Source organism: Otolemur garnettii, unplaced genomic scaffold (genome assembly GCF_000181295.1).
Source record: "Otolemur garnettii isolate 467f Iridium unplaced genomic scaffold, OtoGar3 scaffold00021, whole genome shotgun sequence".
NCBI classification, from domain to species: Eukaryota; Metazoa; Chordata; class Mammalia; order Primates; family Galagidae; genus Otolemur; species Otolemur garnettii.
The window spans coordinates 4,667,688-4,695,668 of NW_003852416.1; positions in this window are offsets into that span (position 1 = coordinate 4,667,688).

Sequence of the window (27,981 nt, forward strand, 5' to 3'; positions counted from 1 at the left end):
GATAGGTGCTCAACTGATGCGTGTTGAATCAATGAATGATCCCCAAGCACTTTTCTGTTAGACATCCTTCAATAATCATGGATATGATGGCTACACAAATAGTCCAAAGAGTGTGTGCATTAAAATGTATTAAACCCATCTCCACTGCAGGACAGCTTCAGCATTTCTGGTGCATAACTATCATGCCTTAAGTCCCTAAGAAGGTGGCTTTTGTGTCCCTATTTTGCTGCCTGTCTCCCACAGTAAGCATCGCAGCTCCATGGGAACAGGAATTTCCTCTGTCTTGTCTATCACTGTCCCCAGTGCTAAGCACAAGGCCTGGCAGACAGGTTCTGTTTAAAAGTATATATTAAATAAATTTACTAAACTGAATAAAGGAAAGGGCTTTCCTCTCCCTAAAACACTTTTTTTCTTATTCTCCCCTATGGTTCTACACTTTAAAAGTTGTTTGTCTACCAAACAGAAGCCCTTGAGTGTTCTAATTGCTTTGCTATTTTAAAAAGTTAATTCTGCAATCCTACCATTTAGGCAGCTTCTGCCCAAAACAAGCGACCTAGCAGCACCACGTCCAGCTGAAACTATTCCAGATCACTGCACAGGAAGGTGGTATGTCCATCAGCCCGCGTGATCCCCTTAGGAGTAACTACACCATTCTGGTAGACTCTTAGAAATAGCAAAGATACTCAGGAAATCTCAGAACAATCTCAGCCAGTTGGGGAGCCCCGGACTGTTATCAGAGGTGCCAGCACCAACCCCAGCCAGGTCACAGTACACTTCGGGACAGCTGGCTGAATGAGCATGAAACCACAAACCTGGAAAGAAAATTCGGTGAATGCTGTTACATCACGTCCACTTTAATGTGCTTCCATAGTGTTAAGAACACCTCTGTGCAGTCACCTTTGACTCTCCAAAGGCTTCCCACAGACAGCATCTCCTTAGGAGATATTGTTCTCCTCCTTTGGGAGGAAGACAGAACAGATATCATGGAGGCCAAGAAAGATATCATGACATATTTGAGGTCAGTCAGCAAGATGGGGTGAAGAGGCCAGGACTGGAGCTTCAATTAGAGGATGCAGACAAGGGCTACATGTCATGAAAAGACTGCCTGGAAGGTAGGAGCAGGGCAACTCCGTACAGTTGAGCAGGTTGTGCACTGCACCGACACCCCAGCCAAAGGGATGCCAGTTGCATCTTGGACATCATAGATTTGTATACCATATTTATTACATGTCTCCAGATTGTGATAAGTGTTCTCTTCTAATAAGATCAGCATATTGTAACCATTTTCCATCAGGCAGAAGTAAATACATCTGCTGGAAGAGGCTCCTGTTTCTGATCCACAGAGGTACCGTATGACTGGCAACTCTGGTAGAGCCACTCATATTTGGGAAGTCTGGACTTCTCTGAGCAGAAAGAAAAAGCAAGAGTAATGACTTAACTACACCCCCAGAAACTCAGCTGCCCTAATGGCAGAGGAATCTGGGGGAGGGAGTGTGCTTGATTATGGAAGGCATCTACAAACCAAAAGACAAAAGATAAAAAAACCTAAGAGGAAAATGGGCAGAGGGCATAACCCAGCAACTCACAGAAGAAGCGAAAGGCCACTAAACATATGAAGATTGGTTGTGAACACTTATCATCACCCAGCCTGCACGGTGTCCCAACCTGTCATCACGACCCAAGTGACCTTACAGGGAATAGCCTTTTCCCCATTGCAAGTTGCCATGAGGGAGAAGCAGGGCCCACTTCTCACTATGGAAGCCCAAGAGACCAATTCCTCCTCTCTACCCACCTGGGGCCAGAGAGTCAGGCTGAGGACCATGCTCAGCCAACTGCATAGCCTTTCCAAGACCCAGAGGTTGAGGAAGAGATGGAAGCATGTGAGGAAAGGTGAGAGGTGATAGACCCCAGCTGATCACAGTGCAGACTCAAAGTCCAAGATCAAGGTGTCACCAAGGCAGGTTCCTTCTGGAGGTGAATCTGCTCCATGCATCTCTCCTGGCTGGCATCCTTTGACTTGTGGCAGCTTAACCTCAATCTCCTTTTTCATTTCCACATGGCGTTTTCCTCTCTTTGTTTCTGTTTCCAAATTTCCCTCTCCCTTGAAGGACTCCATTAAATTAAGGGCCACCCTAACGTAGTATAACCCCATCTTAACTTGATTATATCTCCTAAGATCTTATTTCCAAGTAAAGGCCCATCCACAGGCTCCAGTGGACATGAATTTGAGGGTGATACTATTCAACCAAGTATCTCCAGCCCCAGAAGGGAAGGGGCTACATTGATGCTTCAGTCTGAGGAGGATGAGAATGGAGGTAACAGCAAGGTTCTCCTTCAGCCAATGGGCTCTGAGCTTGAACCTGGGATTCTAGAACTCATGATCCTTGGAATAGAAGGGACAAATTCCAGTCTAGGTGAGACGGCCTTAGAATAGTCCAGTGTGGCTGCCTCTTCCAGTGACAAGATTTGAGCCATTATCATGGACTCTGAAGGTCTTTGCTGAAGAACAAACAGAGGTTACACCCACCATCTTTTTATCTTACCGTTGCAAACACTGAAGTCAAGAGAAATTATTTTCCTTAAGTTGCACAGTGGCTCAGTCAAGTCGAGAACCCAGCTTCATGACTGCCCTGTGCCCTTCATACATGGTCATCTGTCTTAAATAGTAATGTTCTTTTCAAACAAAAGGTCTCACATATTTATTACTGAACCAGCTTATTAGTACAAAGGGAAAAAATCATTTTCCCAATGAAATGTGGCTGGCTTTGCAACTGATGACGTTTTCTACTTGATATGGTAAGGTGATAGTGACCTTGATAGAGCATAAATGTGTCATCTCATGAGCAATTCCTCATAGACCCAGCTTGGTTCTTCCCCAATGTCTCCTCTTCAACTTGTACCTGATTTTATTGCCAATTTTCATTCAAGTCCAAACCACAGTGACAGAGAAAGGGAGAAAGGGACTTTTTAATTTTTTTTTTTAGACAGGGTCTGAGCCTGTCACCCAAACTGGAGTGCAGTGTCTCCACAATAGTCCACTGTAACCCCAACTTCTGGGCTCAAGTGGTCCTCCTGCCTCTAGCTCTTGAGTAGCGAGAACTACAGGTGCCCACCACCATGAACAGCTTTTTTAAATTTTTTGTAGAGATAGGGTCTCACAGTGTTGCCCAGGCTGGTCTTGTACTCAGGGTTCAAACAATTCTCCCCCCGAAGCTTCCCAGAGGGCTGGGATTATAGGCATGAGCTGCCGTGCCCAGCCCTTGAGGAAGGAACTTCTACCTCTTCTTCTTTTTTTTAATTGAGACAGAGTCTCACTTTGTCACCCTCAGTAGAGTGCTGTGGTGTCATAGCTCACAGAAACCCTCAAAGTCTTGGGCTCAAGTAATTCTCTTGCCTCAGCCTCCCAAGTAGCTGGGACTAGAGGCGCCTACCACAACGCCTGGCCATTTTGTTTGTTTGTTTGTTTAGCAGGCCCAGACTGGGTTCAAACCCACCAGCCCCAGAGCATGTAGCCCATGCCCTAACAACTGAGCTATGGGTGCCCCCCCACCTCTTTTACCAGATAGGGAAACTGAGGCCAAGTGTGGCTCACAGGCATTTTTTTAAAATAACGTCTGTAAATGGAGCAAGCACATTCCAGTTCTCAAAGGTCCCATTGTGCCCTGTTATCATGACTACACTCACTTAAAACAATAAGATAATGTTTTCCTTTACTTTTTTGCTTTATTGTGATATAATTCATATGCCATACAAATCACCCATTTAAAATGTATAATTCAACAGTTTTTAGTATATTTACAGATGAGTGCAACCACAACCATAGTTCATTCTAGAACATTTCTGTCATCTAAAAAGAAATCCCATACCCTTTAGCTGTCTCCTCTGTCTCCTCTCACCTTCCCACCAGCCCTAAGAGGCCACTACTCCACTTTTTATGTCTACAGAGTTGTCCATTCTAGATAAATTCGTATAAATGAAACCATACTTCATTCACTAGACTGTTACACAGATTCATCCACATTGTACTGTGTATCAGGACTTCATTTTATCAGTGAATAATATTCCATTGTATGGAAAGACCACATTTTGTTTATCTACTCGTCACTTGATGGATACTTGGAAGGTAATACTTTCTTTTTTTCCTTTTCTTTCTTTCTTCTTTCTCTTCTTCTTCTCTTTCTCCTTCTCTCTTGTCTTCCTTTTTTTTTTTTTTTAAGAGAGAGGATCTCACTATGTTGCCCAGGTTAGTCTTGAACTCCTGGCCTCAAGTGATCCTCCCACCTTACATGCTAGGATTACAGGCATGAGCCACTGCACCAGGCCTGGGAGACAGTGCTTTCTTAATACTATGTGCCAGTCCCTAGTCCAAGTGCTCTATCTCATTTAATCCTAACTACCTTATGAGGTAGGCACTGTTGTTACCCCTATTTTACAAAGAAGGAAACGAAGCACAGAGATGTTATCTAACTTGCCCAAAGTCACACAGCTAATGAATATCTGCTTGGCCATTGACTTTATTTGTAATTCTCAGTGACACACAATCCTCTTTTTCTTCTTTTTATGTGTCTTCAGGGACAACTCATGATACCCCAACCTGCTCATTTATCCCTAAGTGGAATCCAAAAGGGCTCCAGGAAGGCCACCTCACGTCATTACCCACCTTCCAACTGGGCTTTCTCTCTGGACTGTCCAATCCCCTCCTCAGCCAGGAACATCCCAGAAAATCACTTCTGCAGTGTAAGCACCTTCATTCAACAAATGATGTTTGGTCAATAATCCCCTTAACGGGTGTTATTCAGGCCTTATAAAATCCTCATTTATTTGGACCTCACTAATTCAATATTTGTGATCTTTTTGAGAAGCTATTCTGGGCCAAAGTGGGATTTGGTTAGCAACATCTTCTTCTTCTTCTTCTTTTTTTTTGTAGAGACAGAGTCTCACTTTATCGCCTTGAGTAGAGTGCCATGGCATCACAGCTCACAGCAACCTCCAACTCCTGGGCTTAGGAGATTCTCTTGCCTCAGTCTCCCAAGTAGCTGGGACTACAGGTGCCTGCCACAACGCCCAGCTATTTTTTTGTTTCAGTTTGGCCAGGGCCAGGTTTGAACCTGCCACCCTTGGTATATGGGGCCAGCGCCCTACACACTGAGCCACAGGTGCCACCCAACATTTTCCTCTTAGACAGTGGAGTATAAATAAGATCATAGAAGGTATGTTTACACAAAGTGTTGTTTAAGGCTGTCCAAAAATAGCAGAAGTATCTGGGAGCAAGTCAGTGGCTGAGCTGCAGGTGCTACACAGTTCCCATCTATGGGTCAAGCAGGTCCCCTAAAGACCCGGCAGCAACCTTGCTAAATGGGATAGTGAGAACACTCTCACTACTGAACACACTCTGACTGCCTCCCTTTAAAACATGCTGTGTTTCCAACTCACCCTCTGATTCTCTGACCCGAAGTCCAGGTCTTCAGTTTCATTCTTCTATGGAAAAGTTTTTTTCCGCCAATCAGATACTCAGCAGAACTAGATAATGAGCCTCAAAATCACCCTGGAGCCACACCAGGCTGAGAAACAGTGAAGGGAACTTCTGAACTTGGAGGCTCCTTCTTCCTTCCACAAAATCCTGTTATTCTTTCCACAGAGAAATTCCACCCAGCTGAAAGTCTGAGGGCCGGGGGGGTGACAGCCCTGCAGCCCAGACAAGCCCTCAATACCTTAAGCCTATTGAGTCCTGGTTGCCTTTGATCTCGGCATTTCCTGTGGCCTGGTAAGTGGGAGAGTAGGGAGCGTCTACCAATCCCAGCATTTCCAAAGTGAAACCTTCAGCTTCTTTCTAGAATCTTAGGCACTCGATTGTGAGAGATTGGGGGCTCAAGCTACCCCATCCCATCCTGCTTTGGGGGTTAATTATTTTAAAGTAACAGAGATTTCAATCTTCTGCTGCCTTCCAGGGATCTCCTCTTATCCTGTCTGCAGAGCAGCTTCAGTGATAAAAGACGCAGCCAAACATGGAGGTTGGTGACCTACTGCGCCCTGGCTTCCAGAATCCCTGCTGGTGTGGGGGCAAAAAAATACCAGGCAGGGAAAGCCAGCAATCTGAGGCGGGGCACTGACCTCCTGACTGGTTTTGTAGCTGACTTGTCCCTATCTGAGCCCCTGTTTCTCTCTCTACAAAATGAACACTGAACAGGCAGGAGCCGCAAACAGCTCTCAACTCATTTGCTCATTCTGACCTCTTGGTAGAGGCTGCCTGGTGCTATGTTGAGGATTTTCAGGGTGAGCAGGTGAGAGAGCTGGGATCAATTAGTAATGTCTGCTCTGAGCAAGGGACAGAGAGCAGTGGCACATTTACTGCCATATATTTACCACTCCTGCCATTGATATCCAAAGTCCTCTTTGAGTCAGAGCTTGTATGATTTTATAATTTCCTGCCGCCCGGGTTGTTCTCTTTGCCTTCTCTGAGGACCTACTTCAGAGGCAGTTCCCACCCACCATGAATCAGCAGTGGCTTACAGATACGGGCTTATAGGGGAAGGCTAAGTACAAGTTAGAGACAACCCAGGTCAGAGGAGATCAGAGTTCTTCTTGAAACTAGAAATAAACCTTGAAGTCACTCTTTCTGTAGTTGAACTGAACTGGAATCCACAGCGGGGCAGCACACCCGATGTGGACGCCCCTTCCAACATTACCCTCCATGAGACAAATGCAAGACGTGGCCTCCCTTCACCTGGTTTAGGCACAGAAAGCAAATAGCATCTGAGAAAAATAAATAGAATTATGATCACAGAGCTACTGGTGGAAATCTCCTCTCTGTTAGCTGGAGATGATGGCAGTACCTCCCCCAGAGGTCATTGTGACCATGCAAAGAGAGAATACATGCACGAGAAGCTCAGCACAGGGCCAGGCACCCAGTAATCAGCACCTAATCCAAGCAACGCAGTGGCTCACAGTACTATTCTCCAGGGCTCCTCTTTGGTGGCACTGGGCCTGAGGATATGAAATCTATTCTGAAACCGCCCTCTCATCGGCAGGGCGGGTGCTTACTATCTCACCACTGAGGCCCCGAGTTCGCCAGTTCCAATAACACCATTAGTCATTTTTCATTCCTGAGATGTCTGCCCATGGGTGGGTGCATGTGTCTGTGCGCGCGCGCTTTTCAGGGAAGGAGAAAATCCATATTCTCTCTCTTCTGACCAAATTAATCAAATAAATCTTCTGTAAGGAGCTGCTAAATGAATCACAGATGGCTCTGCCTTTTACAGGTTGCAGAAAGCACCCGTTACAGTTCTTTTAATTTATCAGAGAAAAAAAAGATGCCCTCGTGTGCCCCTTCCCTCTTGCAATAATAATCAGAACCAGTCTATTTTCCATGGGTCCGAGATTTATTTTCAAAAAATGTGTATCAATAGATGGAACAGCGGGAAGATTATTTTGCCAAGCCCCAGCCTGCAGCACGGGGAAGGTGCCCTGGCTGGGGAGAGCGTTTATAAAACCACATTTAATAAAAGCGAGTGTTATATTAAGTATGTTTGCTAGTGTATTTAAGCATATGGTTTCCATATCAGGCCTAAAGATGCCAAACACATGCTTTACCTTCTTCCTAACCTTTCCAGGGGGTGTTGGGATGGGAGGATTTTGTTTTTTGTAGATGTGAGTGTATTATTTTGTTTTTACAACTCTGGCTCACGTGGAAAAGTGCCCACGAATGTTCAGAAGGCCTGTGAAGACTCTGCCTTTTCTACTTATGTAATTAGCCCAAGAAACTTGCCTTGCTGACTTTCAACTGGCCCAGCATTCTCCCAGAGCTCCCTTGCCAAGGTGCGAGGGCTGGCTGGCTGTAACGTGTGAATCAATTTCAGCTGCAAAGCACTTGAGCTCCTGGATTTTAGACATGAACCATTTTGGTAAATGCAAGAGCCCCAAGGATGTCTGCTTGGCTTGGTGTCCAGAGTCTCTGTGTACAGTGAACCATCTATGTATCTCCCCTCTCTGTGCTTGGGCTGAGCATTGCAAATGTGGTCTTTCTTTCTCCTGTAGGTCAGAGGCAATTGGCTATGGCCCTGTAGGCATGGGGGTCCCTGGAAGGCAGCTAGAATAGGCCTCCTTGGCCCCCCACCATAAAACAATTTAAACAATCCCCAAATTCTGAGATAATCCTGGAAGCCAAAATGCCAAACTTAGGAAGGGGATTGGGTGGGAGCATCTGCAGTGAGGCCACCCAGCCCACCCCCCACACCAGCCCAAGCAGAGTTGCCTGAGCGAGTTATAAATCTACTGGTACCATTTCTTTTTCGTCACTTGCCTAATCCTGTGCCCTTCGTTTCATGTGCTGTAATTATTAACATCTGCTTTCGGAGCCCGGACCGCATGGAGTTTGCAAAGGCAGTTTTCAGTCCAGAACAATGGTGACAGCTGTTTCATTTAGCCTAGGGCCAGCACTTCCTGTTCTGTCTACATCTGCCCTTCTGTGTCCAATTTCTGTTTCAGGGTTTTGTGTTTTGTTTTCTATTTTTTTTCCCTTCATCTGACCTTGCTATATGTTTAAGATGAATTTCTAGCTTAGCACTCCAGCTAGGATTTCTAGCACATATGCTTATTAGATTGGCGACAGCCAGAGAGAGACAGAAGAAAGTCCAGATTGTCCCAGCAGCTAATAGGGTGGAGGGCCCGGACAGAAGGGAGGGCTGACCAGGGACCCAGGAACCAGGCTCCCAGCTGGGTAGGGACTTGTGTCAACTCTCTGGATCTTAAATACAGGAAAGATGGGCCCAGCTCATCTGTCCTCCAGATATCTCCCCAGCTTGTTTGATAAGGGGTCTCCCGAACATCTCACTGAGGGCGCCATATGTGTGGGGGTGGCCACCAATGCACAAGGGCCCTTCTGCTTTGAGCACCCAGCAAGCTAATCTGATGGGGCACGATTCTAAGGCTCCAATGTCCCTTTTCCCACGGACTCACCAGCAGTACCATAAAATCCTTAACAATTTGCACAGAGTGGTCCACAGAATGGGAAAAGGAGAATAGGGGAGGCCAGTTTGGGACAATCAGCCTGGACCCGATTTATGGCTGTGTGTCCATGTGTAACCAGAGAAGGGACACTGTGGCCCACACCTGCCCTCATCCACCCACCTGCCCTAATTCCCTCTGGTCCAAGCTTGGGGTCCCCAGCTTGGCTGGCACACAGATGTGGCATTATTACCTAGGACCCCACCGGGAGCATGAGGCTGGGAGACCTCAAGATTTGTGAAAGCTGCCCGCAGGTGTCACAGGCTCCTTTTTGCCAAATAGGGCAAAAACCTGTCTCCACAGAGATAAGGAAGTGCAGGAAAGCATAAGCCTCTGGCGGCAGAGCAGAGCCTGGGAGTGGGGAGAGGCGGCATGATGATTCAAACAAGCAGGACGTGCAGAGACCACGTCTGGGCCTTTCACTGGGCCTGGGTTCAAGACAGCAGAGACCCTGGAGAACCACTGCTGGCCATGTTAGTCCTCACAGAGGAGGAAACCGGCCCCAGAAAGAGGAGGCGACTGTCCTGCCTCCTGTTGGCTGTAGTTTGGTCAAGCTGGACTGTCCTTAGAGAGGCACATGAAGGCAAATCTGTGTCAGTTCCTGGAGCCGGGGGCATTTTCACCACCAAGTGAAGTGCCTCTCTCAGTGCTAGTCCCTGTACATCCTTCTAAGTGGCTCCTATGGACAGAACTGGAGGTCTCATCCCCAGGTGGGAGGATGAGGCTGGTCAGGGAGACCTTGGCAGCCATGGTCAGCGCTAAGGCCCACGCTATACCATGGACCCAGTGGCTCCCAACACAGAGTGTGTGCTGACCAAACGCAGAGTGTGATGCCTGGGGTCACGGAGGCTACTGGTAGGTGGTCAGCAGGCAGAACAGGGAAGGCCCCTAACTTGGAGGGATCTCACCACACCCCAGCCCTAGACTTGAGCCCAATCCAGCAGGGGTTCCCTAAATGCTGCTGGCTGACAGGACAGTGACTGCAGCTGGACCTGCACCCCTCCACCTGTGGAGAGCTGTTCCATCTCCCTGCCTCCTCCCTGCCTGCCCCCCAGGCCTGCCCCAGCCCCCACGGCCTGTTCCCCTCCCCCTCCCCTCTTCCTTTCCTTTCTCACTCTTTTTCTTCCTAAAGTTAATTGCAACTTTTTTCTCAGCGCTCTGATCTGGATAAGCCACATCTCATTAGAAAAAGATTTAGCGGGAGCCAAAGCAGACAGGAGAAGGAATCCCTAATCAACAGAGAAAAGATTTGGGTGTAATTGCTCTCTCCCGCCATCCTTGCCCCCCTCTCCTCCTCCCACCTTCTGCTCATTAATCTGAAAAGAAAGTCGAAGTCTAAAGTCTTGGTGCTCAAGTATCTGCTGCTGCGTGGAACAAATTGAAGTGCTTAGGGGCTGCTGGGGGGCGTCTGCACAGACAGCTTCAGTTCGTGGGGTGCATGGGTAAAATATTTTGGTTGTTGGAGGGCTGCATATGAAGCACTTTGGCTGGGGGAGTAAGTCTGCGTGTGTCTGTGAGGCAGTCTGGGCGTTGGGCAGTTGTAGGCATGTGAAGCTAGCTCTTTGCTTATTGGTGTGTGTGTACTAAGTGCTTTGAGTAATGGATGTACGTGCGAAGCCCTTTGGTTAGTAGGGTGTGTGTGTATATAAGTACTTTGGTTGTTGGGCGCATGTGTATAAAGAGCTTTGGTTGTCGGGGTGTGTGAAGTGCTTGGTTGTTGGGATACAGGTGAGTGAAATGGGTTGTTGGTATGTGGGCGGGAAGTGGTTTGGTTGTGGAGAAAGGCATGTTGTGTGCACATGTGGGAAGCACTTTGTGGGGTGCACGTATGTTACATGCACAAGCAGCCCCCACCCCGGTGTTTCCCTCTCACTCCAGCTAAATCCTTGCAGCTGCTTGAACGGTGATACGTAGAAAATGAATCCAGGAGTGAACCCTCTCCCGGGGTCTTTAAACACCCAGCAATGACATAGTGCAGTGTTTTTATGCTCTTCCTTCAGAATTTGGAAACTTTCTATGATGACCATTTGTAACTGGTGAGGGGAGGATATTTTAAGGATTTTTTTTAATTGAAAAAGTGATGCATGTTTAAAAGGAAAAGAAAGCAGTAATGTACTTTCCTGGTAATTTGGGGCTGTTACAAGAGGCTAAAAAAAGCAACCTCTGTCACCCCCATGTCCCTGGTTTCCCTCTCTAATCACCTCGTACCTGTAATTTTGGTCCCATCCCACGTACTATAGGCCAGGCATATAAGTTCCACACTGGCTCCCATTATATGGTATTTTGCACTTTGCTTTTTTCACTTATAATACATCACAGAAACTGTTCGCTATCAGCATAGATTCTGTTAATGCTGTACTTTTTATCCATAAAATGAATTCAGAGAAAACTAAGATGACTCTATCCTGGACAAGCCGGAGTACCAGGGAGCCAGTTCTCCCCAGCAGAATATATTATAGTAATATTCGCCTGGCAGGATGTTAAGCCTCATATTTATTGCCTCATTTATTCCTCAGAAAACCTCAGGAATGTTCCACTCTATTCATAGATGAAGACACTGATGCTGGGAGAGGCTGGATAACTTGCCAAAGTCACACAGAAAGGGGCAGGGCTGGAATTCGAACCCAGGCAGTGGGAATACAGAGCTCTGCCCTCAGCCACGGCCTTCCAGAGCAGAGGACGAACCTTCTGGGAGCTGGGGAAGAGTGAGCAGATGCGGCTGTGCTGCCGCTCCTATGTCTGAGCTGTCCCACCTGCATTTCCCACTCCATCCCAGCCTGGGCTCACAGGGTCCCTCCTTGTTCTCTATGGTCCTCTGCAGAGGCCAGCTCCACTGCCCCAGGCCTCCACCCTCTCCACGAGCCCCATGACTGCCTCTGTCAGGAGAACCCAAGCAGATGCTGGCACCGATCCCCCATCCCCACCTCCCGAGGGACACGATGCTCTGAGCCCAGCCCATGTGCATCTTCCCCCTGTATACCTACTCATTATCAAACATAAGCAATAGCCACAGAGGCAGGGCTCTCTCCTCACAAGAGCATTTCAGCTGAGGCCAGTCTAGGTTCCACGGTGACTGGCATGTCCCGGGGCCAAGCCCATGCTCGGGGAAGCTCACAGTCCCTCCAGCTCTCCTGGCACCCCACCCTCCTCTCTACTCTTCTCCCTCCCAGTAGCTCAGTCTGTCCTACCACTGCAACAAAGACAAAGCAGACATGAATATTTGCAGAGAATGGGTAAGTCCCATTTGTGACAGTCTGGGGAGAGAGGGTTTTCAAAGGCAGGTTGGTGGCCTTTTGAGAGCAGGAGAGTACTGGGAACTTGTTACACCCTGCTGTCAGGATGAAGGCCACCTCTGCAGCAGATAATCAGGATCTCAGCTGATTATCGTCTGCCCCAAACAAGGTGCAGATAGAAAGACTTGATTAGCACAGCACCAGATGCCTATTATGTCATCGAGGCCTAGAACAGCTCTGTCCAGGAGCCACTTGCTCTAGGTGGCTTCTGAGCATTGCAAACACACCCCATCTGAATTGAAAGGTGCTGTCAGTGCAACATACATGCCAGTTTTTGAAGGCTTCTTTGAAAATAAAACTTAAAGTATCCAACTAACAATTGTATGTTGAGTAGATATTGAAATGATAATATTCTGAAGATGTTTCATTAAATGAAACAGACTATGGAAGTTAATAATGGTGCCTGCGTTATTAACTATAAGCCAAATGCCTTAGTTCACCTGTTACTTTTACCTTTTACTGATAGGGCTACTAGAAAAATTAAAATTACATAAGTGGCTTGCATATGTAGCTCCCATCATATGTGCTTTGGACATCACAGTCCCAGAATATAATATAGTCGTTAATAAATAGCACTATCCCCATTTTAACGATAAACAAATCAGCCAAGAGGTTGAATGGCTTGACCAAAGACACCAGCTAATAACTGCAGAAGCCAGAATTCATGTCATGAGAGGCCAGTGATTCCGGCTGGACACTCTATATTGGTTGATAAAACTCCTAAAACAAGAGATGTACCTTTTTCACAGGATCTTATGCAGAAGTGTTGGTGCCAGCAAGGCCTGAAGCAAATCTGGGGAAGGCAAAATATAAGCCTGTGATTTGACCTCGGCATTGGATCGTTCTTCCTACACAGTGCTTAGGCAGGGTTCAAGGTTCTACGCATGCACTCAGGCCCATCCCTTCCTCTCTCTCACCTTCAACTTGCCCAGGTTTTCTGAGGTCTTTCAGGATCCATGGTGCAGCTCAGCAGATTCCTCCCTCCCAGGGGCTGACGGTGAGCTCCAGAGCACTTTATCAGGACCCTGAGTGAGTGACAATCTCTTTCGTGTCATCTGTGAGATAGAGAAGAGTGGACTTCAGAGAATTGCTCTATGAAGTAATGAAATATTGCAGGTAAGCCACACAGCACATGCCTAGCATACAGGGGGCGCTCAATAAATGTAGTCATCATAGCAGTTATTACTCTGACCAGCTGGCTAGGGTTATTTTAGGTCCATGGACTCAGATTCTCCAGCAGTACCTGCCTTGCTTGGAGCCCACCCCTAACCTCACACACTCAAATGCTGCATTTGATCTAAAGCAGGTTCACCTTGGACTTGGGTTTGTGACTTAGTTCCCTAAATGAATGATAGAATAATAGAAGTGCCTGGGAGGAGGGCAGCTTGGTGGAGGCCCAGAGGGAGATTCCGGGTTCTCATAATGAAGCATCTCGTGGGGTGTTAGGAGTAAGACTAGGGGCTTACTTTCCTCAGTAGTAGTGGTCAAATGTCATTTTTCCCTCCTTTGGAGGACTAATGCAGATTCGTGGCCACAGGCCCTCCTTAGCCCCCAGTTCCAACTTCCTTTCTTCTCAACAGCTGTTTACACTTTTTCACCCAGAGCTGTAGGTAAACAGCCTCTTGTATTAGATAAAGGCTTTATCAGCTCCCCTCCTGCGAACAACATCTTTGTCACGGGTACAAGTCTGCATTAGGACTAAGTCAAACATGATTGTGTCTCCCTGGTTATTATCTTGCACTTAATTGAAAGAACCTCGAGTTCAAAGCATGGGCGCCCAGCGGTCTCTGGCGTGCGTCGGCTGCCATCTGCTGGGCATTTCTGGTATGACGTGACGTCGTCTCGTCCGTGGGCAGGCTAATTCACCAGGGGCCAAGAGGTTCCCTGGAAGTATTTCTTGAGCAGGAATTGTCAATCATAGCACTCAGCCCTTAGAAATATATCAGTGAACAAAACAAACAAACATACCTGTTCTTCCAGAGCTTACATTTTTGCAGGGGGTGACAGGTGACAGACAATACAATAAGTAAATAATACCATGTATTAGGAAGTTGTTAAAGTGAGTACGGAAAAAAAATTTTCAAATAGAACACGTAAAGGGGATTGGAAGTGCTGGCTAAGGGAAGATGACTTGCAATTTTAAATAGTTTTCATGGTTGGCCTCATCGAGAAGGTGACTTTTGGACAAAGACTGGAAGGAAATGAGAGGATATTGTAGAAGAGTGTAGCTGGCAGAAGGGACAGACGTGCAAAGGCCCTGGGGTAGGAAGGCGCTCCATATGTTAGCTCGGCCTGCTATGACAGAACACCACCTATATTGGTAACATCTTATTTTTCTATAAGAAAAATATCTGAAAGAAATATGGCAAAATCATAACTTCTGTTGACTATTTTAGACATTTTATTTCATTTACTAGAACCAGTTCTAAAATCTATGCATTACCCTGAATTATAGTTAGGTAACCTGAGGTTCAGAGAGTTACTGCATCACATGGGAATCTGGTAATTGAAGCTAAATCTATCCATGAAGTCTTAGCTTATTTTGTTAAATCACCCTCACTTCCCTACTGCATGACTATGCATTGCCTGAGTTTAGGACTTTTACATCTAAATTCATAAGAGACATTGGTCTATAGTTTTCTTATGTTATCTTTAACTGGTTTGAGAATCAGGATAAAGCTTCATAAATGAGTTGGGAGGTGCTCTCTCCTCTCCCATTTTTGTAGAAAACATGGTATAAAATTGGTGTGAATTTTTCTGTATGAATTCTCCAGTAAAACCATCTTGGACACTTTTTAAACCACAAACTCCATTTCTTTAATGGTTGTAGGTCTATTGAGATTGTCCATTCTGTCTTGGATGGGTTTGGGTAGCATGCAGTATCTGTGGAATTAGTTCATTTCTTTTTGGTTGTTGAATTTATGAGCATAAAGAAATTCAAAGTATTATTTCTTTAATGACTACGGTAATATCCTCCATCTCATCTATGACATCGGTAATATGTTTCTTTCTTTTTGTCAGTCTTATTAGAAATTTATCAATTTTATTAGTTCTTTGAAGAACCATCTTTTTAATTTTTCTCTATTATCTTCCTATTTTCAATTTCATTGATTTCTGCTCCTAATTTTCTTTCCTTCTATTTGCTTTGAGTGTAATTTTATTCTTTTTTCCCTAGATTTTTGAAGTGAAAACTTTATTCATTTGTTTCCTCTTTTCCAATATTAGCATTTAGTGCTATAAATTTCCCTCTCAGAACTGCTTTAGCTGTACCTCAGAATTCTATGTATTTTTTATTTCCTTGAAATTCCTTCTTTGGCACATGAGTTGGGAATTGAATTAGTTATTTAGAAGTAAGCTGTTTAACTTCTAAGTGTTTGGAGATTTTCCTGTATTCTTTCTGCCCACTGAATGGTAATAACTGTCTCTGATATTATTTTGTCTCCATGAGAACAGGACTTTGTCCATTTATTCTCCTGCTACATCACTGATCCTGAGATGCTACAATAACCCTATCACCAAGATCATCTGCACTTACAGTCACAAGGTTAATTTTATCCTTCTCTGCTCACTGTAGAAAGGCCCTTAAAGATCTTTGAATTAGTATTCATCCAAAGAGCTCTGGCTTGGCATTGTAAATAAAACATCCATCTGCCTAAGTCCAGCAATTAAAATTACTTTGGCGATTTGCTCTGATGTAGCAGTGTTGGCATTTGTTTGGGGGGTTCATAGTGTACAAAAGATGATGAAAAATAGGAGAGAACAGAGAGAAGATACTGTAGTATTTATTTATATATTTATTAAATATGACCATCTTGTACCCTTTGGTCATAGTCTCTTTTTTTTTTTTTTTTTTTTTTTTGCAGTTTTTGGCCAGGGCTGGGTTTGAACTCACCACCTCCAGCATATGGGCCTGGTGCCCCACTCCTTTGAGCCACAGGTGCCACCCTGGTCATACTCTCTTCATGATTTTAAAGGCAATTTCTTTGGGAAGCCTTGTGGCTGAAACAATCTGATGATAACCCCAGCAGATAGGGTCTCTACTGGCATAATTCCTAGATAAGGTCAATTGCTGAGGATGGGGGAACATGCTTTTCTACTTCTGAAAATAAAGCTGAGAACTTGGTTGTTGGGGGGTTTGTTAACAAAATGATTTCCTAGACCTGGAAATGTTTTTCCACTCTTTGCTACTCTTGAAGTGAGGTGATTTCCTATAAGGTCCAGGGATTTAATGTGGGGAGGGGTGTGGGCTCAGAATTGGGTAACTTCGTGACCTGATACCTGGGCATGGTACAGGATATCCTTGATGGGGGTGTCCCATGAAAGGCAGGGAAGGGAATATGGCAGCAGCTGAGCCAAAGAAGGTTCCAAGAGCAATGAGCAGACCTACATGGACTCGTTTGTCCAATAGCCAAGGACCTGAGAATCGAGAGACAATATCATAACCTAATGGGGGAAAATGAAGAGTCCACATTCCAGGAGCAATTCATACCAAAGTAGGCTATGCTAAACTCAGCCAGAAATGGGATACTGTAAAGTAAACCAGTCTGCATTTTAAAAATCATTTGACTTCTATACCTCCTGGGCACCTGATTTACTAACTTTTTGTTGCTGTTGCTGAGTTAACTGATTCAAACAGATCAAAAGGCATACATCTGTTTATTAATTTAATTTCTATTGGCCCCTACTGTTGAACTAAATTCAAAATTATTAATCACTCCTCCACAGCTCCCTGGTGGAGATCATTGTCACCCACTTTGGGAACCATTTATAGTTTCTAGTTCTCTGACTTCTGAACATATAAGAACATATAAGAACATATAAGAACATATAAGAATTCTGCTTCCCCTACTATAAAAGTTAGGCATGGCCACAGGCATGGCCACAGGCACGGCCATCAATGTGTCACTCACTCCACCTGTTCTTCTGTTGTGATTGTGGGTGTTGACATGGGTGCCAGAGTGACTCTCAACACACTGAGCACCATATCTGACCTACGAGGGACATGTGGTGGGAACAAAACATCTGTTGTACAAAGCTGCTGGGATCTGGTGGTTGTTACTGAAGCATCGCCTGGCCTATCCTCACTGATACACACACACACACAGTGTGCAAACAGGGGACCCTGGGCTATGGGTAGATCCAAGGGAAAGCACAGGCTTACAAACTGTTTTGGCAGAGAGATATCCAGGCAATATGTGGTAATAATGACAGTGCAAATGTTTTTGGGAGCAAGGTGACAGGGTATCTGTGTAGCCACAGTCACAAAGAAAGAAAGAATAAGCCGGGTTCATGGTGCGTGCAAGACCACTCAAATGATAGCAGCTACTCTTTGCCCCTCCAGACTCACTCTTTGCTCCTGTCCATGGTGCTCTCTGCCCCACGAGACTGACCCATTCTCCTGCAGTCACAGGCTGCTTCTCCTCTGGCTTCAGGTTGGGGCTGGTCATCAGGATCCTTGGCAAAAGACCAGAAGGAAGGAGATGAGTGAGGCTAGAATATTTCTTCCACTGTCTCTCTCCTCACAGGGTCATCTCAGGCTGGCTGCACTCCCAGCTGAAGTCCCCCTGCTCCTGTCAAGGCCACTGCTCCACCTGACTGCCTCCTTCCAGATTCGGTAATTCTCTCCCCTCTGCCCACCAGGGCCAGCCAGGGTGGTGCGAGCCGCACAGTGAGTTCCCAGCCCCCGTGCACCGCACTCGCCCTTCTGGTGTCCCTGTACTCTACCCACACCTTTGTCAACAGTCCTCTTTAAAGGACTCCTTGAAGTATCCTAATTTGAGTGTGCCATCTGTTTCCTGATGGCCCCTGAGCAGATCTTGCTTTGGGGAGTCCACAGTAGAAGGAAATGACAGTGCTTTGTCTAATTATAGGGTCAGTTGGTAAGAGAGGCAGGAGGCATTTAAAAATGATTCATTCTTCATTAAGACATGAATTGTTAAATAGCTTTGCTTCTCCCCACCCAAACTGGAAGACTCTTCTCTGAAGTTGCAAAAGGGGAGGTAGCACAGCCTTGACCTCTTTGCACCTATGATGAGAGGGTGGGCCACAGCAGAGCCTCTGTCTCCCTGAGCCCTTCGCAAATACTAGAGGCAGCAAGGCCAACCAAGAGGTCCTGTCACCACCAAGGAGCTTCCCCAATCTCCCATTCTCTGGCAGAGTTGATGCCAGAATTCCAATCACTGTTTTCAACTTGAATGTAATTATGGAAGCGTAGTTCCTAAGTACTCAAAATTGTATCCTTTCTGTTGAGTTCCCACATACAGCAGGGAGGGTTGCCACGATTCCCGCCAACTGAATTCTCTTTTGTCCTGCCTTGGGAATCCTGTGGCAAATTCCCTGGATTTATTCATTTCCATGTGGAACGTCGAAGGCGGCTTGGAAAGAGTTGGACTTGACATTGTGCTAGGACCTGTGCTTTAGGCCCCACCCCAGCACCCCCACCCCCAGCTGCAGCCCACCCTGGGAAGGTGCAGCCAGAAAGGAGGGTTCTGGAGCCCCAGTACTGCCCAAGGCAGCTGAAGGAAGCAGACACTGGGTATAGTCGCTGGCACCTGGGATGAGACCGGGGGCGGGGCAGCCCGGGCAGGCCAAGATACACAGTCAGAGGAAGTGCAGACAGCAATTTGGAAGATTTAGGGGTTCTTGGGCCGTCACTGTATTTTACTGTGTTGTCATTGACAGATGTTGTGTTTTCTCCAGAGCAGGTAAGAGGTGGGACGAATGAAGGCAGGGCGTGCCTGGCGGCCAGGTCTACACAGCTGGACAGATGAGGGAAGCTGCCGAGGCGAGGGCGGGATCATCTGGGAGTCTCAGGGGACTGTTCGCCCTGTGGGTGCTAGAAGGTACATGCCAGGGCCTGCGGTGGTGCCCCCCAGGAAGCAACAGAGGGGTGATAAAACTCGCAGCTATAGAACTTACCTTAATAACTGCCTTAAATTAAAATAGACTTTCCAAGAAAACAAATACCAATTCAATCACTATGATGAGAAATTTCTTATGATAGCAGTAAAGAAAGGCCAGGTTCTTGATCAGTGTGAGGGAGTGCTGACCAGTGTAAGCAGGCGTCCTCAAACTATGGCCCGAGGGCCACATGCAGCCCTCCGAGGACATTTATCCAGCCCACCAGGTGTTTTTGCCGCGGACTCGGCCCAGGGCCCACAGTCCGGCCCTCCAATGGTCTGAAGGACAGTGAACTTTTTAAAGTTTGAGGACCCCTGAGTGTAGATTTTGATTCCATGGGTCTGGCCTAAGGGTCTGCATTTCTTTCTTTCTTTTTTTTTTCTTTAATAGTCTCACTCTATCACTCTGGGTAGAGTCCCACGGCATCATCACATCTCACAGCAACTTCAAACTCCTGGGCTCAAGCAATCCTCTTGCCTCAGCCTCCCAAGTAGCTGGGACTAAAAGTGCCTGCCACTATACCTGGCTAGCTTTTTTTCTATTTTAGTAGAGACTGGATCTCATTCTTGCTCAGGCTGGTCTCAAACATCTAAGCTCAAGCAGTCCTCCTGCCTCAGCCTCCCAGAGTGCTAGGGGGGTCTGCATTTATAACAAGCTCCTAGATGTGGTGGGTTTTGCTGGTCCATGGATCACACTTAAAGAAGCAAGGCATTGAGGATGCTGAGTTGGCTCAGTGACACTTCCGCTTCCCGACCAAGCAACACAAAACAAAAACAGGTATAAATGGCCCAATTCAGCAGACTGGGAGGTCTGGTGATAATGACCCAAGCCTTGGCCTGGTGACCAAGTGGCTAATTAGGGGGCTCTATCTCCAAACTCCACCCCCCTTCCAAGAGTGAACGATGCTCCAGGATTGATTGGGGCCAGCTGTCCCCAGTGAAAGGTAGTCTGGTCACCAAGTGCAAGTGTACAGGATGGCTTACCTTTGTGAAGCTATCACAGACCCAGAAACATGACCTGCCACTCACTTAATCATTTAGTCATTTCTTCAACAAACACTTCTATTTAACCAACACAGTGGTTAACCTTTGCTCTCTATTCCTGCATCAAACTGTTGCCCGCCATAAGCTGGGCCGTGTTGCTAGCTGGCGTTCCTTTCACATTTTCAATTTACCACCCAACTACCAGCTGCTTAAAACCAGATAAAGAGGGCTTCTGCTGTGCTATACTTGTGTTCCAAAACCATAAATACCATCAACCCAAGGTTAAGTCCAGCCATAGTGAGGCAGAAAATAAACACCCACGAGGGCCGAGGAGGCTCAGTGACCTAAGTCCATCCACTAACTTGCTCAGATACTGTGCACTATAAGAATTCCACAGAGGGAAGGGTGCATGAGTTTGAGTGCAGAAGGCTTCCTGGAGGCGGTGAGATTTCTGATGGGCCTTTGTTATGGGTTGAATTGTGCCCACCCCAAAATTCAGATGTTCAGAGTCTAACGCCCAGTACCTAAGAATGTGATCTTATCTAGAAATAGGATAATAGCAGATTAGTTAAGATGAGGTCATCTTGGAGTAGGGTGGGCCCCTAATCCCATATAACTGGTATCTGTATCAAAAAAGGAAATTTGCAGACAGATGTGTGCACACAGGGAGAATGCCTGTGAAAACACAGGCAGAGATCAGCGTGACACCTCTAGAAGCCCAGAGATGCCAAAGATTTCTGCAAACCACCACAAGCAAGGGAGAGGCCTGGAGCAGATTCTCCCTCACAGGGAGAAAGAAGGAACCTCAAAAGGAACTCACCCTGCTGACTGATACCTGGCCTCCAGACTTCCCGCCTCCAGAACTGTGAGACAATAAACTTCTGCTGTTTAAACACCCAGGTTGTGGTACTTTGCCACGGCAGCCCTAGCAAACTAGTACAGCCTTGTAGATGTAGGACAGGCTGGAATTTGTGATGGACACAGAAAGCACCCCTGTCACTACCCCTCTGTCACTCACAAAGCTGCTAAAAATGATGCCCCTGGATGAGAAGTTCAGGGCTGGGAGGGGCCCCCAGCGCGCCCCCTGCCGGTCGCAGACCAGCCCCTGTGGCCCAGAAGAGGAGCTGAGAAAGACAACTTGGTAACATCCCTTCCCGCCTGCCTGGCTGAGGCAGTGCCCTGCCAGCTGGCCCCACTCCCCCCACCACGTACCTGGCTGGGAGTCAGTGAGAAAACAGTGTGTGTTTGTAGGGCTCTGCACTGACGGGCGCTGGATCAATGCAAAGGCTAATAAATTAGAGATAAGTGGGTTTGCTGATTTGCTGGAGGATAGAGCTGTGGGATCTAATGTTAGCTCTGGGTTCTCTCCACAGCCCTGAGCTGGCTCAGGGTGAGCTAGAGAAGGAAAAGTGTCGTAGGTTGAATTGAGTCCTCCCAGTCTCTGAGAGATACACTGAAGTCCTAGCCTCTTGTACCTGTGAATGTGACCTTATTTGGAAATAGGGTCTTTACAGATGCAATCTAGTAAAGATGAGGCGATACTGGATCAGATGGGCTCTAACCCCATGACTGGTGTCCGTCTGAGACACGGGAAATTTGGACACAGAGATACAGAGAAGAGAGGCCATGTGATGTCACAGAGACATACGCACAGGGAGAACACCATGGGACAACAGAGTCTGGGATTGAAGCGATGCACCTGCTAGCCAAAGAAGGGCAAGGATTGGGCCCCCAGAGCTGGAAGAGGCAGGAAGGATGCTCCCGTAGAGCCTTCAGAGGGAGCATGGCCCTGCTAATGCCTTGGTTTCAGACTTCTGACCTCCAGAGAGAGAGGGGCTTTCTGGAGGTGGTGAGGTTCCTGAGAGAGAATATACTTCTATTGTTTGAAGCCTCCTAGGTGATGGCAGCCCCAAGAGACTGACTCTGGGCCCTTCCCTGCCAGCCTTGTGGAGCAGCCTCCACAAGCCCCTTAGCCAGCTGGGAAGAGGCCCCGTGGAGCTCAGCCTCACTCAGAGAGGCATCTGCCCTCAGCCTCCTCCCCAGACATGTCCCACCACGGTGGAGGATTCCTCCCCTGGGTGATCTGCCATTGCAGAAGGTGTGATGGTGGAGCTGTCCCAGCCCCTTCATAAAGTGGGGGCAGGAGCAGCCTTCTCTGTTCTTTATAGATTTCCTAGACTTCTTGTGATAATGTGAGAAAATGGAAGAGGTGACAGGGGTTTGTAACCTGCCAGTGGCTGTGAGCTCTGGTGACCAACAGGGAAAAGTCCCTGGTAGTGGCAGGGTGCAGGGAGGAGGAAGGAACTGGGTTCTGCTCCTTGGTGCAAGGCCTTTCTGCACCTTCAGATTCCCATTCCAGTTGTCACAAGGACACAGTCCCCTCCTCGGCAGGGCACTCAAGGCCATTCACTGCGACTGTGCACACTCCTCTGGCCAAAACACCTTGCACCAACTCTGTTCCCACTCCATGCTGTCCCCAGCCTCTACCCCAGCCACCTGGTTCTTCAGGCCAATGTCACATTCTCCAAGTTCAAGCTCTATTTTGGAATTTACTGTAATTATTTTACTAAGAATATGTCTCCCCTGATTTTGAACTTCTTGAGAGCAGGAAACATGATCCATCTGCATATCCCAACACTTAGTGCAAGACTCGTCAGACCCGGGGTAGGTGATCTCGGTTTATCGAAGGAATTTCATTTAGTCTTTAATATGAAGGTGCTGCCTGCATCAGTCATTTTTCAACTCTGCACTTCAGAGGACTAAGTTTGCCTGAATATGTTCCACAGAACACTAATCCTGTAAAGTGCTTCCCCCCTTCCACACACACCCTAATTCTATCATTTAAAACATTTTGAAAAGCCTACACACTGCAGCCTCTTTTGCAGACTAACAAGGCTGTGAGGCATTTTTCAGTGAAGAAACTTGTTCAATTTAACTAAATATTCTCAAACACATTTGATCATATGTGGCTAAGTGTCTAGCATTCTCCATTCCCCTTAAACACAGAACCTCTAATGTAAAAGCATTTGGCATATCACCACCTGGAATAAAAACTACATTTCCGGTGGCACCTGTGGCTCAAAGGAGTAGGGCCCCGGACCCATATACTGGAGGTGGTAGATTCAAACCCAGCCCTGGCCAAAAACTGCAAAAAAACTCCTACATTTCTGCCAGGTTCCCTGAAGCCAGATGCAGCTCTCTGATAAATTCTGGCCAATGAAATGCAGGCAGACATAAATCATATATTAATACGATTTTCATGAAGGGGCCTTAAAGTGAAGGCATGTGCCTTTCTCTCACCCACACATTTCTCCTGTCTGAAATGCAGGTGTAGATGCTGGCATTTGAGCAGCCACCTTGGGCCATGAGGTTGCTTCTTATGGATAATCTAGGACTTATTCTGAAGTCTAGATGTACCTCCAAACTTCATCTCACAAAAAATAAAATTGTATCTTGTTTTAAGTCCCATGTTTTCTGGTGTTTTCTGCCCCGTGCAGCCAAACATAATGTTAACAGTTACACCAATGGAGCCTCTCTGTTCACATCACTTATTACGCAAAATGTTCTTGCAGAAATCCTGATCTGGAATATAAATTTATGATGAACAAAGCCTGTGGCCAAGGCAGAAACTGATCCCAGCATCTGGTCCTCCACCGGAGTAGTAGAGTGGTGGTACCCAATTTGAAGGATCGGGGTGGGGTGACAAGAAAAGGCAAATGCAAGCATCTGAGGAGATGAATGACCCGTGTCCCTGCCTGCCACCCCCGCCCACCAGCCCGGGCAGCAGCAGCATAGTCTTCTCACCGCCTCCTGCCCTCCCCGGCTCCCCTCTCTCTCCTCACTCACTAGTCTTTGGCCACACTGGCTCCTCCTAGTCCTCCCAAACTCTGTCCTCCACAGGCCTCCACACTCAGTATCTCTGGCTGGAATTCTGGCCCCAACCATGGCTGCCATCACCTCTCCCTGGATCCCCCCACCCTGTGTGAAGCGCCCTCAAGCCTCCTGTCCCGCCTTCCTGACCATGTGATAGGCTTGCTGACTTACTCATTGTCCTAGTCCCCTCCGGCCATTCAGCTCCACAAGGGCACAGTCCTAGCTTGTTTTGCTCATCACTGTCTACCTGGCACCTAGCACAGAGTTGGTGTTCAATAAGGACTTGCCGACAAGCTTTGAGCGGATGAATTCCAAAGGCCTCAGGGCTCCCACTGGGTGACCGGGCCCTGAGTCAGAATTTCACAGTGCTCTTGCAAAAGCACCAGTGATAAATCTATTCATCAGCACAAAGCCGGGGCCTGGACTGCCAGCGCACTGTGGGGTGTCCTCGCTCTCACCCTTCCTCAGGGGACAGCAGGGGACCCTAGGCTCCAGGCCTCACTAGCTGAGGCCACCACTCCCTCCCTGTCTTGGGGCTGTGGAGATGGGGTGGGGGTGTAAAGGACAGGTTTGATACATCGTGCATTAAACGTGTCACAGGAGTGATGCCAGCAAGTGGAAGGTCCTGTGAGAAGTTGGTCCTCCTCCCTCCTGCTGCCCCAGCCTCCCAGCCATATTTCTCAGAGGCTCTTGTGTGTCCTTCCAGAGAGCTTGCTGCCCATTCCAAGCATTCATAGCACTTTCTTGTTAAAATGTGAGCACATTCTGGGCCTTGTCATTTACTTGTTTTGCATTTCAACCTAATATATGTTGGAGACGCACCTATATCGTCAGCCCAGCCTGTTCTTTCATCGGGTCATATAATTGATGCCTCAGTTCCCTAACAAGGTAGATGAATGAGATATTTCGTTTCTCGGCTAAACAATGCCTTATGAATGCCTCCTTGCACATGGGGGAAAGTGTGTCAGATAAATACCTACAGGTGGACTTGCAAGGGGCAGGTGCCTTATAACTTCTGTTTGATAGTGCTGGGAGCCTTTCTGGAGGTTCTGCCAGTCTGCACCCTCATCCAGGCTATGTCCCAGCCAGCCAGCACACTGGGGTCTTTTGACCCCAGTTCAACCCAGCTGGTGCTGCTGTCTGCTTCCTCCTTCCCTACCCACCCTCCTTCTCTGCCCTCTCTGGCTTCCAGGCTCCCACTGCCCTTCGTGGGCTTTTTCTGGGCACCTCCCCACACCTGATCCCTAGGAAGGCCCAAGTGGTCATGATGTGAGGGAGTGGGCAAGCCAACCTTCTAGAATTTTCTTCCTGTGAAATGTGCTTGTCCAAAAGACACAAGCATCTGTGAAAGTCTGGGAAGTAGCCTCACATCCTTGTGAACATGTCCCTGGGGAATAGTAGGATCCATCAGGAGGCCTTTGACATGGCCCTCTATGGTGCCTATACCCTCCCTCTGTCATCACCAGACTTGGAACGGGGGTGCACCTAGGCGACAATTTAACCTTCGACCCCCAACCTCTTAGTGAAGAAAGTCTTTACTCATCATCTTCATCACCACTCATCTTCGCTCACCACCTCCAGGCATCATTCAAGGCAGCAGAAAGAGGATTAGAATGGGCAGCAGGACTCCTAGATCTGAGTCCGCTCAGCCTCATCTGCCCAAGTGACATTGGAGAGTCTCTCCCTGCTCTGTGCCTCAGATTCCTCCCCCAGAACGGGAGGTGCTGGCCTTGGAGGGGTCCTAGGGTCCTAGCCCTACTGAGTTCCTTCCAGCTAATCCCAGATTACTGCACCAAGGGACATGGGAAGGGAGGGCTGTGGCTCTTTCTGGTGGGGCTGTGGGAACAGGACGTCCTACCTGGCCAGTGTTCAGGCCACTGCCTGTCCCTGAGTCCCATATGGGAGTCCCCTGCCAGCACAGAGCAGCTACCAGGCTCTGCACTCTTCCTGTGCATTTGGCACTTCGCAAAGATACTCAAGGGGCTCCCTTGACATTTTATGACAGTCTGGCCACCTCCTTTTATCCCAACATGCCCTGCCTCCAGTTTCAAAGATGCAAGTATATATTGTTTAAATTTTAATGAAAGTAAACCTGGCCCAGCCCTCAAACCTCTCAGCAGAGGTTGCAGGGAAAGCTGCCACCCAGCCACCAGCACTCCAGGGAGAGTCCCACCCCATGTTAAGGACACATCTGGGGCAGCCACTCTGCTAACAGTGTCTGGGGGCCACATGGAAGCACTTGCTCAGCCAGAGCTCTGCCTGCTCCCCACCCCAGGCAGGACTCCACCAGGGGACTTCCAGAGCCTGGAGGAAGAGTCAGCTCCAGAGCAAAGCCCTAAGCAAAGAGCTGAGCCTTTGTGCCCTGGGGGAGGACAGAGGTGTCCAGAGACAAGTGGCTGAGGGCTACCTCAAGGATGGGTCCCCCAACCCACAAAGCTGCTGGGCCGCAGCTCAGCCAGAGACCCTCAGAGCTCCTAACTCCCTTCTGGCAACAGACAGGACTTGCATCTTTGGGCTCAGCCTGGAGAGGGGAGAGCAGGCAAGCACCCTCTAGCAGGGACTGGGACTGCAGTGGGGGCCAGATTCCTAAAGATATACTCACCAGGACCCGGCAGGCCACGCATGGCCAGCAAGGAAGACGCTGCAGTTAGAGGCAGCTCAGCAGCAGCAGGCCGACCAGGTAAATTGGGAGAGAACCTTCCTGAAGCTAATCAGAGTTAACACAGGTGAAAGTGCTCACCACCTGCATAGAACATACCCACTGGGTATAACAATGCCTTCCACTTAGTCTACGCCTGACAGCTGTGTGCCCAAGTTCTGGATTCAGGCTGTCTTGTGTTCAATTCCTTCCATGAACAAGTCTCCTTTACTTTCTGAGACTGTTTCCTCATCTGTAACATGGGCGTATAACAGCTCCTGGCCCACTTGTGAGAGTGAATGAGAAAATTAACACAATGCCTGGTGGCCCACAGGCACTGAGAGCACCCTTGCTAAAGATTCAATGCCCTGTTGCCATTTAAGGCAGCCCCTCCTTGTCCTTGCTGGCTGTGCGCAGCCTGCCGGGTCCTGGTGAGTGTTATCTTTAGGAATCTGGCTCCCACTGCAGTCCCAGTCCCCCCTACAAGGTGGTTGACATTCCTGTTCCTGTCTCATCTCTGCCAGGGACACCTGGAACATCTCAGGGGCCTCTCTTTCCCCTGCAGGATCAAGCAAAGTCCTGCTTAGAAGGGCTGGTCAGCAGCCTACACTCCCTGGAAAGAGGAGACAGTACACCCTCAGCTGTCCTAGGAGGGAAGGAACAGCCTTCCCTGGCAGCACCAGGATGATTGCAGGGCCAGTATTTCCTGAGCCCCTGGGTAAGCCACATGCTGTGGGGTAAGGAGGACAGGCCCCCTCAGGAAGGGGTCAGACCTGGCTGCAGACATGCCCCCAGAGAGGCAACATACCACCAGTCAGCTATCCCTCTCTTCAACAAACAAGTAGAGCAAAGCCCCCAACCAGCTTCTGTCTTAGGAGTCAAGGATATGAAAATGAATGAGACACTGTCCTTGTTCTCAAAATGTTCACGTAATTCTGGTCAGCAATTAACCGAGTTCCCACAACTCGTTCAAGAGTTCCCATTATCCCCATTTTACGTAAAGATGAGGAATATGAAGTCTGGAAGATAACTGTGTCCAAGGTCTGAATGACCGCCACTCAGTGTCCACAGTGCCCTCACTAGAGCCTTCACACAGTGCCTCAGGAGCTTGGGACTGACTTTTCAGAGCAGCACAGGTTGTGGTAAGGGAAGAACAGTATTCGAGCTGCTTCTGATGGCCTCAGAAAGACCCCAGCGGACAAGGCGAGGGAAAGGAACTCCTGGAGCAGAGATAGTATATACAAAACACCTGGGTGTAATAGAGCACATTTAGGGAGCACGAGCTATTTAA